Source organism: Pongo abelii, chromosome 1 (assembly GCF_028885655.2).
Source record: "Pongo abelii isolate AG06213 chromosome 1, NHGRI_mPonAbe1-v2.0_pri, whole genome shotgun sequence".
In the NCBI taxonomy this organism is placed as follows: domain Eukaryota; kingdom Metazoa; phylum Chordata; class Mammalia; order Primates; family Hominidae; genus Pongo; species Pongo abelii.
In genome coordinates, this window is record NC_071985.2 from 50,201,334 (window position 1) to 50,213,540 (window position 12,207).

Below are 12,207 nucleotides of genomic sequence, written 5' to 3' on the forward strand. Positions count from 1 at the left end.
GCAGGCTTAAACAGTCATGTTCTATCAGTAATTCCAAAAGGGAGGAGGGTATAATGAGGCATGTCTGGCTCCCCTCTTCCCATCATGGCTTGAACTAGTTTTCAGGTTAGCTTTGGAATGCTCTTAGCTGAGAGGAGGGGTCCATTTATGTGGTAGGGGAGCCCTTAGACTTTTATTTTTGGTTTACATTGATAAAGTATTTCCCTAGACCAGGGAAGACAGAGCTCCTGGCTCCTACTGGTTGGAAGGGAGGAAGAAGTAGATGGTCTAACCACTATTTGCCACAATGATTCTAAGGGGAAGTGCTTCATGGGTTCCAACTAATCACCTACAAATAACTTAAGAACAAAACTATTTCTGTTTTGGTGGCTGGATGTATATTGATGCCTTTTTATCTGGGATGAATCTAAGCACTTCCCTTTTATCAATTTTCTCTTTCTCTCTGGAAGGACTGCCTCTTACTCCTAGGGACATGTTCTGAGTTGTGTCCCATGTGGCTTACTTGCATCTAGGCTGTTCATTGTATACCGACTGAAGTGTTATCAGTAATAGCTTAGTACTAGCAATACCAGTGAATTAAATGTGGTTAAATTTAAGTTTGAAGTCCTAAAGATAAAATTCTCTAACTTTGAAACACGAAACATCCTCCTTCATTGAGTCAAACATTTCTTAGAAATGAATGTTAGAATCTGTCTTAGAACACGGTCTTAGAAACTGTCTTTGGGTTATCACTTACCAAAAAAAAATGCCAACTTTTTAGCATGGCATCAAAGATCTTTCATTATCTCTTTGTTATTTCTACAGCTTTATCGTGCATATCTTCTTAATAATGAAACATTTTCAGGTCACTGAATATGCCTCTCCCTCTTGTTTCTGGCCCTTTGTACATACAGTTTCCCTTGTTTCACGGCTCCTTTACCATACCTCCTTGCTGGGCTGAGTTTTCTCCTTCAGGGCAACTTAGATTTACTTCCTTTTATAGGTTGTTAACTGATTTTCACAAGAAGATGATAAGTACCACTCTTAGGGTACTCTTAAGGGTTCCCCTGGTACACATGGAACTTACCATGTTGTAGCATTTCACACTCTGTTTTCTTTTTCTGTCTTTGTGCATTTCTTTAGGGTAAGTGCTCTTGTACCTCTGGTATTTAGGTATTTGTTTCTGTGATTGAAACTGGTTATGTCTAGGTACAAACTGGTAGAAAAGTATCTTATAACTTCGTTAGTGATCCCAAAACTAAATAGATGTTTTTAAATTAGGAGGAAAAAAATCGCACTTTATGGGAGTTCAATTCTAAAATGCAGCTATAGGCCTTAGAGCATAGTCAAGTGTTGATTAACTCAGCAATTATTTGCTAAGAATTTGCTTCTCTCTTCCAGTATTCTGTTACATATCTTAGTGGCAGCCAACAATATAAGAACAAAGAACACTCTGGTGGGAAAGAATGATTTGAAAGATAAAAATAAATTTGACTTGACTTAAAAGCTAGGGTTGAGTTGTATAGATTAATTCATTATTTGAAACATTTGAATGATAGGCTGAGAAGTTAGACTAAATGGAATGTCTAGAACTAATGAAGAATTTTAAGGAGAATTATATGGCTATAGTAGTGATAATGACGAGCAAGATGAAAAAAGACACAACTGGAACAGAATTAATTTTCCTTGGAATTACCTTTGCCCTTTATGTACTTCCTTTTCTCCATGGTATTCCATTTTATACTTCTTCAAATGCTAAGTCAAGGACATAAAGTGAAAAGTCCAACTTGGGCACTTTGACACTTAATAACTAAAATTATAGAATCTTCAGGTCAAAACAGTCCCAGTCCATTATTCAATATCTAATTTAATATTGTTCACCTTATTCAGTATTTGAGTTTTCTCCCGATAAGGCTTTTATTACTGTATATGCTTTTAATTCACTATATCCTGATCTAGCCCATTTAATTTTGAAAACAATTCTCAAAGAGTTTATTTATTTAATTAAAATATATATTTCTTTTAGATCAACCACAAGTCATAGATCCACTCCTTGAGACTGCATAGAACAAGTCAACACTCTCTTATGATAATTTTTCAAATATTTGAACCCAACTTCCTTGTTTTCACTTAGGCTTTTCTACTGCACCTGAATAAATGTTTAATTTCTTCCTTCTTTAGGAGTACTGTCCTAGGAGGACCTTCCTGCTTTAAGTTATGGTTCCCAGTACTAAACTTTATGGATATTTGAGCTAGAGCACAGTAGTAAAATACCAATAGCACAATCTAATTCTTCACACACTATTTCTCTTAATATATGTTAACAAATTATATTATTATTATTATTATTATTATTTTGTATGCCACTATTAACTCAAACTGGGCTTTCTATAAATCAAACACTGTAAGTTTTTATATGGTGATGCTAAGCTACGTGATGTCATATTATATTTTAGGTACAGAAGTAAAGTTATCAATCTTTTAAAAAGATATTTGTACAACAGAAATGCTACCCACAAGTATTTGTCCTGATTGTTGACATGCCTGATGAAGGACCTGTGTTTTGTCTTTTTGTAATTTGATTATTGGCTTTTCTAGTGATTCTGCTTTGTTTCCATGCTTCGATTTGATAGATATTTAAAAATAAACACAATATCTGACCAAACCAATCTCTACTTCATCACAGACAAGGTTTTGCCTTCTTACCAAGTCCACATCACCCCATCCCCACCATCTAACATAGCAGTTGCTATTTTCATCTTTGCTCTCAGTCTTTCGTCACTCAAATTTTATAATGACATTGTCTGGTGATAAGAGGATATAAAAAATAGCATGTTTTCCCTATCCTGTTACTTATACAGTTATGGCTTTTTTGGCCACAAAAGAGAGGTTTTGTATTTATTGCTATCAGATTACTTCTTACTAGATTTGATCCATCACCAGTTTACTCTGATGACAGCATTTTTATCTGGTATATAATGTATTCCATTTCATATATAACATATTTTGGAGATTTAAATGAGAAAGTGTAGTTTTGTTATTATCTTACAAAAACGGACTTAAAAATGTATTCTATCAAAGTTTGTTCATTCTTTTTGGTATGAAAATTATTGTAGCTGACAGAGAAGTTAGAAGCAAAAGATTAAGAAGCCCAGTTTTTTTTTTTGGTACCACCTTTTATCAGTGACAAACAGCAAGCTCTGTTTTATGCAAATATCTTTTTTTTTTGTTGGTTTTCTCAGCAAACCTTTATTTTCTTCAGAGAAATACTTCACTAACTATTTTTTTCCCTTGTTTGTTTACTTGTGTATTGCTTTTATTCTAAAGTAAAATAAAATTCATGGGAGTTAAAATTTTCACCAAGACAAGGAAATTATTTTTTAAATGTTCTCATTTTGTGTGTGTGAACAGAGTCATCCAGTCATCCAGCTGTTTTTCAATCCCCACATTATGCTTGTTTGTCAGATTTGTGCATTGCATTGGGAAAATATCATTCATTTACTGCATCTGACTTTGCAGTTTGTAATATAGGTCTGAGATGTATTATTTGTATTCATATCTCCTTTTTCTTTTCTCATAAATGCCATTAAAATACATCTACCCTTAGGTTCATGGGTTTCGACTGTAGGCTTATAACTTCATTAACTGGACTACTATGATGCCTCACTTACATAAATTAGTGCTGTTTGAGTTTGGTTGTACGTCTACCATTTCATGTCAATCAGAAGTGTAATCACATCTAGTTATAGGGAATCTCCTGGTTTATTATTGTGCTGAACTGAGGCTTAATTTATTTTAGTTTACTTGCTCATTAATATTAATAATTTATTGGTCACAATATGTATGTTGGTCTATGGACTGTATTTGTCTATAACTTAGCATCTCCTGAAATTGTGCCTTATTATTATTATTATTATTATTATTATTATTATTATTTGCATTTTTGGAAAAAATTTAGTGTGAATTCTATTGTGGGTATATTTACATCGACATTTTTCTTTTTCCCTCTTTCCTTTTGGTAACAACTTTGATGAAGGAAAGTAAAACAATACTACTGATAAAATGTAAAATACTAGCTTATTATAGTGTTCTCTGTACCCCATTAACTTAATAAATGTTGACTTCATACGGTCTCTATATAAAAAGCCAAGAAGATCTCAGGTATGTTCACTCATTTTTGTCATTTTTTTTCTGCTCCCTTGACGGTGTCTATCACTTAGGCCACTCGAGTTCTGTATTTTGCTGGTGCTATTGCTGTTAATGGCTTTTATGAGACTCATGATGACGCTGCTGAGGCTGTTCTTTCCTCAAACAAGTGATTGAGTCACTATGACAGCTGCGCTCCCTGGAATTCTGTTGAGGTGCACAATGCCCTTGAAATCCATTCAAGTTATAGTTTTCTTTCAATAGTAATCATCTTGCCAACCTCTGTCTTTTAATTGGTGTACTTAGATGGTTTACATTTGATATAATTATTGATATGTTAGGGCTTATGTCCTGACATTTTATTTTCTTGTTTTCTAGTTGTTCTACTTTTTACTTCTCTATTTTCCTTTTTCTACCTTTCCGTGGGCTACTGGGACCGTATTTTTAGGCTTCTATGTTGATTTATCTAATATGTTTTTGAGTGTATCTCTTTTTTGTGTGTATCTATATTTAGTGACTGTTCTGTCACTATTGTCAGTATGTATACCCAGAATAGTCACTAAAAATAGATACACACAAAAAAGAGATACACTCAAAACACATTATCTGAATGAACATGGAAATATTATATATAAAATAAAAATAGAAATATTATATATATATAATTTTCCCATCTAGTGTGACATTTTATCAGTTTGAGTCAAATATAGTCATCTTAAATTTCTTTAAGTCCTTTTCATTTCCCCTGATTGTAATAAAACTGTCTTAAATTTTTCTTCTACGTACATTACAAACCACTTCATGATCCTGCAATCTCACTGCTAGGTATATATCCAGAAGAAATGAAATCAGCACATTAAAGAGATACCTGCACTGTCGTGTTTATTGTAGCGCTATTCACAATAGCAAAGATATGGAAGCAGCTTAAGTGTCCATAAAAGATGGATGGATAAAGAAAATGTGGTAGATATACACAATGGCATATTGTTCAGCTGTAAAATTAATGAGACCCTGTCATTTGCAACAACAATGATGGAACTGGAAGACATTATGTTAAGTGAAACAAGTCAGGCATGGAAAGACAAACTTAACATTTTTCACTCATTTATGGAAGCTAAAAATTAAAAAAAAATGAACTCCTGGAGATAGAGAGCAGAATAATGGTTACCAAAGGCTGGGAAGGGTAGCAGGGAGGAGAGAAAATGGGGATGGTTAATGGGTACAAAAATGTAGTTAGAATGAGTAAGATCTAGTATTTGATAGCACAACAGGGTGGTTACAGTCAACAATAATTTATTGTAAATTTTACAATAATTAAAAGAGTGTAATTAGATTGTAACAGAAGGAGATGACAAATGCTTTAAATGATAGATACTCCATTTACTCTGATGTGATTATTTTGCATTGCATGCCTGTATCAAAATATCTCATGTGCCCCATTAATATATACAGCTACTATGTACCTAGAAAGGTTAAAAATTTAAAAAGAACCAATTCAGGTAGTGTTAAAAGTTTTTCTTCAAACGTAATTGAGAACACTAAAGAAGAGAAGAAAAACCTATTATATTGCCGTATATATTTTTACTCTTTATGTTACTCTGTTTTTCCTCCCTGATGTTTCAAGATTCTTTTTATTAAATCATTTTCTTTCTGTTCTAAGAACTTTCTTCAGTCTTTTCTTTCCCTTAAGGATAGCACTGCTGGCTAGAAATTCCCTTAGTTTTTCATTATCTAATACTACCTTGCTTTCTTCTTAATTTCTGAAGGATATTTTCACTGAATATTGGATTCTAGGTTGATTGTTTTTTTCTTTACCACTTTCTTCCGGCCTCCATAATTTTTATGATAAATCTGCTATTATTCAAACTACAGGTAGGATGTAGTTCTTCTTGCTGCTTTCAATTTTTTTTATGCTTTAGTTTTCATAGGTATGATATGATGCGTCTTGGCATGGAATTTGTTGGGTTCATCCTGTTTAAGGTACACTAAACTGTTGCTGCTTCTTATTCTTCATCTCCTTTTCTTCCTCCTACTTCTGTGCTCTCCTTCTTTTTCTTTCTTTTTCTTCTTCACCTCCTCCTTCTTTGCATGAATGAGGAGATAATGAAAAGTTTGACAGCAAAGAAATGGGCCTCAAGTTCTATTATGCTTACACTAGGCTTCTTGTATCTGTAATTTGTACCTTTTGCCAAAATTGGTAAATTTGCAGACATTGTTTTAAGTACTGTTTTAGTCTCACCTTCTTTATCTTCTCATGGGACTGCAATGACACAGATGTTTGATTCTTTGCTACAGGTTCGCATATCCCTGAGATTCAGTTCAGTTGAGCAGTGATTGTCTTTTCTCATTCAAGTTGATTGTCCTGGTTCTTGGTATGATAAGTAAATTTCTACTGTATTCTGGACATATTGAGTATTAGGCTATGAGAATCCAGATCTTATTTAAATCTTCTGTTTCAGCAGGCCTCCTCTAATACCACACTGGCAGAAGTGCTACCTCATTACTGCCAGGTGAGGGTGGCCTTCACTGATACACAAAGGGGAAGTTGTACTTTGTTACTGATCGGCAGGGATGGGAGTTTAGGCTCTCACTAGGTCTATGATGGCATCATCCTATCTGGGAGGAGAAGTACCTTGTTACTTTGTCCCACATGACCTCTACTGATACTAGGCAGAGGGACAAGGCAGCCTTCATTATTGCTTGAGGTCGTAAATGTCCTTTATTTTTCCTATTCATTCTCTTTGGACACTGTGATGGTTAATACTGCCAACTTGATTGGATTGAAGGATGCAGAGTATTGTTCCTGGGTGTGTCTGTGAGGGTGTTGCCAAAGGAGATTAATATTTGATTCAGTGTACTGGGAGAGGCAGACCCACTGTCAATCCGGGTGGGTGCCATCTAATCAGCTACCAGTGCGGCCAGCATAGAAAGCAGGCAGAAGAACATGGAGAGACTAGACTGGCTTAGCCTCCCAGCCTACATCTTTCTCCTGTGTTGAATGCTTCCTGTCCTCAAACATCAGAATCCAAGTTCTTCAGCTTTGGGACTCAGACTGGCCTCTTTGCTCGTCAGCTTGCAGATGGCCTATTGTAGAACCTTGTGATCGTGTGAGTTAATACTCCTTAATAAACTCTCTTTTATATATTAATCCTATTCGTTCTGTCCCTCTAGAGAACCCTGACTAATACAGACACTAACATGGCAAGGAGGGAACTTGGTGTCTTGTAACGGCCGGGTCAGCATGTAGATTGATTGCCCGCATGGTCTCCACTGACACTACGAAGGTGTGACAGGAGTTACCTTGGGACAGGAATGAAGGTCTTGGTTTCTTACTCCACCTTCTCTGATACTATCATGTGGGGGAATTTGGGTACCATGTTTCCATCTAATGAGGGTGGAGTCCAAGCTCCCGTCTAGCCTTTGCTGATGGGGTTGGGAGACTTCGTTATGCATTTCCATAAATGTTTGACTGGAGTTGTGCTGTTATTATCTAAAAGTTTTCTGTCTTGCTAGGTGCCTCTTTCCTCCTCTTTTGGTTAGAGAGAGCAGGCTTTTCATGAGAAAAATCTCTTAGCTACAGGTGATGATATTTCTGGGTTGCTGGATTCTCTAGCACCCAATCCAGGATGTATGAGATAAAAGCGAAACTCAGAAAACACACTGCTGTCATTCTTTGGTCCCACAGTCCCTAGCCAGTCTTGTCTCTACTTTCAGAGTCTTCTTATGTTTCTTTTACATATAATGTCTGAGGTTTTGATCTGTACTTAATGAGAGGAATAAGGTAAAGTATGTCCACTCCATCTTTTGAGACTTATGTTTTAATATAGTAGAAATTTGACTTTTATCTCTTCTTTCCAAACAGTTGATTGCATATTCGAAGAGTAGTAGTGCTAAAGCGACAGCTGAAATTTTAATAACAACAAGGGGAAAGAAAGTCTCGTTACTTACAGTTTTGGAAAATAAGATACTATTAAGCCTCTACATTTCCATATGCACAAAGGGAGTTAACCTAACCTTAACATTTAATAATAAGAAACTATTCTCAAGCAAATAATTACTGACAAAAATGAAAAGGAGACAAAAATAATACTCATTTCCCATAATATTTCAAAATAAAACATTTTTAAAAAGTTTATTTATAAAAAATGTGTTTGAGACATTAGTCCTTTGAAATGAAAATATGCTCTATTCTACCATCATAATTGTTTAAGAAAGTTTAATATAACTTATGCTGCCCATTATTCTCAGTGAGTTACGTTCTTTTTTTCCTTACTTTGATACAATGCTTCAAATTGTTTTACTTATTTTTTTAATTTTTATTATTTTATATCTCCAAGTTATTGGATCTTCTGGAAAACAGTTGAACCCCGTAGCATACGATTCAGTAAATGCTTTAAGCTAAATAGGCCCAAGAAGGAGAACATAAAAAGCTTTCCTTGCCCATAGGTGATTTATCTTTGGTCCTAGGACACAGAATTTCACAGATAGGAAGAACCTGAGTGCTTTTTCATACCACTAGTTGTCTTAAATGTATGTCCAACAGAGATGACATGAAATAAAAATTAAAGCAGTGTGCAGCTGGAAGCAGAGTGAGGTTGAGGTCACAGTATAAATATACCTTAAGAAGTATAAGTGATACAGATAGATCTAGAACTGAAGGAATGTGTCGTTCTTGAAGAGATGAGTGGTTAGCAGTTGATAATGGATGAAATAGTGATGGAGAAATTTTTTTATTTAGGAGATTAATTTATGATGTATAATAAGCTTTGTAAAGACAATATTCAAAATCTTGAATGAGTTGTTGCTATACTGCTCTGGAAAAAAAATGGTATATATTTTTGTAGTATGTGCTGGAAAGTCAGAAACTTCTAGAGTAAAACAGACTTCCCTATTTACTTTCTGTTTATATGGTTTTTTGTACATGTTAAATATAAATATTTCTATTAGGAAAATAATAGCACCTATAGAAAAATTCTAATAGCCAATCAACCTAAATATCTGTCAATGGTAGACTGGCTAAAGAAAATGTGGTATGTATACACTGTGGAATACTATGCAGCCATAAAAAAGAACAAGATCATGTTCTTTGCAGGAACATGGATGAATCTGGAGGCCGTTATCCTTAGCAAACTAACATAGGAACAGAAAACCAAACACCACATGTTCTCACTTACAAGTGGGACTTAAAGGATAACACATGGACACATAGAGGGGAGCAACACACACTGGGGCCTATTGGAAGGTGGAGTTGGAGAGGTGGGAGAGGATCAGGAAAACTAACTAATGAGTACTAGGCTTAATAGCTGGATGATACAATAATCTGTAAAACAAACCCCCATGACACATGTTTACTTACGTAACAAACCTGCATATGTACCCCTGAACTTAAAATAAAAGTTAAATCAAAAAACTACATGTGTTCTAAAAAAAAGAAAAATTCCAATAACCTTGAATTTTACTGTTTTACCTGTATTAGTGTATTAAGAGGTTTCTAATCAAATATGTAACTAAAGCTGAAAGAATAACTATAATTTGTCATATCTAGAAGGTTTCTTTAGCTCTATTATAGGATGGACTAATCTTTTCATGGGAAAAATTTTATTTTAAGAGAGAGTAATGCAGCCTGACCCAAGGACAGATGGAAAGATAATCTTGAGGTGATCATAATGTAAATGACTCAGAATACCTAGACCATTTTCTTCTATTCATCCCCTGCAATTCAAGCAAGGAGCAAGAACTACCACTTTTGGAGGGTCATTTCCCCTGGGTACAGGCCTGGAGCCTCTGCAAAAAGTGACCTGAGATCCTTGTAGCCATCTTCAGAGTCAGATAGGTGCATACTGAATGGTAAGTACCCTGATAATGTCTTCAAAGGCCACTATATGAGACATCTTCTGAGATTTCCCGAGTATTCCAGAGAGACTGGAGCAGGAGCTAGAAGTGTCATTATGGATAACAATTCTGAAGATGAGAGCTGAACCAGTAAAAACAGCTTGTTTCCCTTATGGTGACATATATACCTTCTCTAGGTTGATGCAGTCTGGAAACACTAATTAGAAACCTAAATTATTTTCAATATTTATATTTATTTAGAACTAATTTATAGCATATATTTGAAAATTAGTTATTTTGTAGTTATTTTTTGGCACTGGCCAAATAAAAATACTTTGATCAACCACTCTTTCCAAAAGACTTGGTTCCAGAGACTTGTGCTGACCCACAAATATTTGCTGCTATGTCTCAATATAAAATAAGTATTTTGAACTTATAGAAGAGAAAAAGTAATATCTTTCTCTCACCCATATACAAGAAAGATTAACAAGAGAAAAGCATAACAAATTTATTTAATATAAGTTTTACATGATATGGGGGTTTTCAGAAATGAAGACCCAAGGACTCAGGGAAAAATATGTATTTTTATGGCTTAGGTTTGATGAAGTATTTTATTTTTATGTTACAAACCTTCCTTTTTATTTATTTTCTCATTAAACTTTGTTTTAATGGGTCTCAAATTCTGTGACAGATTTTTGGTCAAGTTGTTTTTAAAAAACTAATAACTTAAAACTGCCACGTGCAAAAAAACAAAAAAACAAAAAATGGCCCACAAAACATTCTCCTTTCCTTTTAAAGGTTTTATGATGCATTATTATCATTAGCCAGTCTTTTAAATGGCCAGTTGAAACAAAGAGTTTTGAGGCTCTTCTTCCACAACTGTTAAGACTGGGTTGGCAGGTATTAGGGATAATATTCATTTAACCTTCTGAGCTTTCTGGGGAGACTTGGTGAACTTGCCAGCTCCCAGCAGCCTTCTTGTCCACTACTTGGATGACACCACGACAGCCGTCTATCTCGCATTACGAACAGCCAAAGGACGCAGAGGAGGATAGTCAGAGGAGCCTCAACATGTGTGGCTTCCCAGGAACCTCATCAACAAATGGCAGCATCATCAGATTTCAAGAATTTAGGGCCATTTTCCAGCTTCTTACCAGAATGGCAATCAATCTTTTCCTTCAGTTCAGCAAACTTGCAAGTAAGGTGAGCTGTGTGACAATCCAGTACAGGGGCACTGCCAGCAGGGATTTGGCCTGGATAGTTCAGGATAATCACCTGAGCAGTGAAGCCAGCTGCTTCCATTGGTGGGTCATTTTTGCTGTCACCAACAACATTGCCACAACGAACATCTTTGACAGATACATTCTTGATATTGAAGCCCATGCTGTCCCCAGGAAGAGCTTCACTCAAAGCTTCGTGGTGCATTTCAACAGACTTTATTTCAGTTGTAACATTGACTAGAGCAAAGGGAGCGCCATGCTGGGTTTGAGAACACCAGTTTCCACTCAGCCCAAAGGCACATTACCAATACTACCAATTTTGTAGACATCCTGGAAAGGCAGATGCAACTTGTTGGTTGAAGGCATTGGTTTGGATGGATGCAATCCAGAGCTTCTAGCAGTGTGGTTCCACCGCATTGCCATCTTTACAGGTGACTTTCCACCCATTGAACCAAGGCATGTGAGCACTTGGCTCTGGCATGTTGTCTCCATTCCAACCAGAAATTGGCACAAATGCTACTATGGCAGGTTTGTAACCAATTACTGTAAGTGCTAACTTCCTTAACAATTTCGTTGTATTTCTTCTGGCTGTAGAGTGGCTCAGCAGAATCCATTTTGCTAACCAACAATTAGTTCTTTCACACTCAGTGTGGAAGTCAGAAGGACATGCTCATGGCTCTGCCCATTCTTGGAGATTCCAGCTTCAAATTCATCTACTGTGATGTATATGTGAGCAGTAACAATAAGGACAGCACAGCCAGCCTGAGATGTGGCTGTAATCATGTTTTTGATAAAGTCTCTGTGTTCTGGGGCATCAATGATAGTCGTATCTGATGGTCTCAGATTTCCACAGGGGAATATCAATGGTGACATCACACTCAGACTCAGCTTTCAGTTTATTCAAGACCCAGGAATACTTGAAGGAGCCCTTTCCCATCTCAGCAGCCTCCTTCTCAAAATTTTCAGTGGTTCTTTTGTCAATGCTACTGCATTTATAGATCAGATGGCTGGTAGTGGTAGACTTGCCTCA

The 12,207-nt window shown here is 35.8% G+C and overlaps 1 long non-coding RNA gene and 1 pseudogene across 1 annotated transcript in view; both read right to left on the bottom strand.

Annotated features, from left to right (window-relative positions):
* Positions 1-6,035: 6,035 nt before the first annotated feature.
* LOC129048535 (uncharacterized) overlaps positions 6,036-12,207 on the bottom strand; it is a 245,024-nt gene continuing 238,852 nt past the window's right edge. Inside the window, exon 4 of the long non-coding RNA XR_008510915.1 lies at positions 6,036-8,027. This is a non-coding gene — a long non-coding RNA (uncharacterized LOC129048535). The remainder of the gene's footprint in view (positions 8,028-12,207) is intronic.
* Positions 10,861-12,168, bottom strand: LOC100445377 (elongation factor 1-alpha 1-like; annotated as a pseudogene).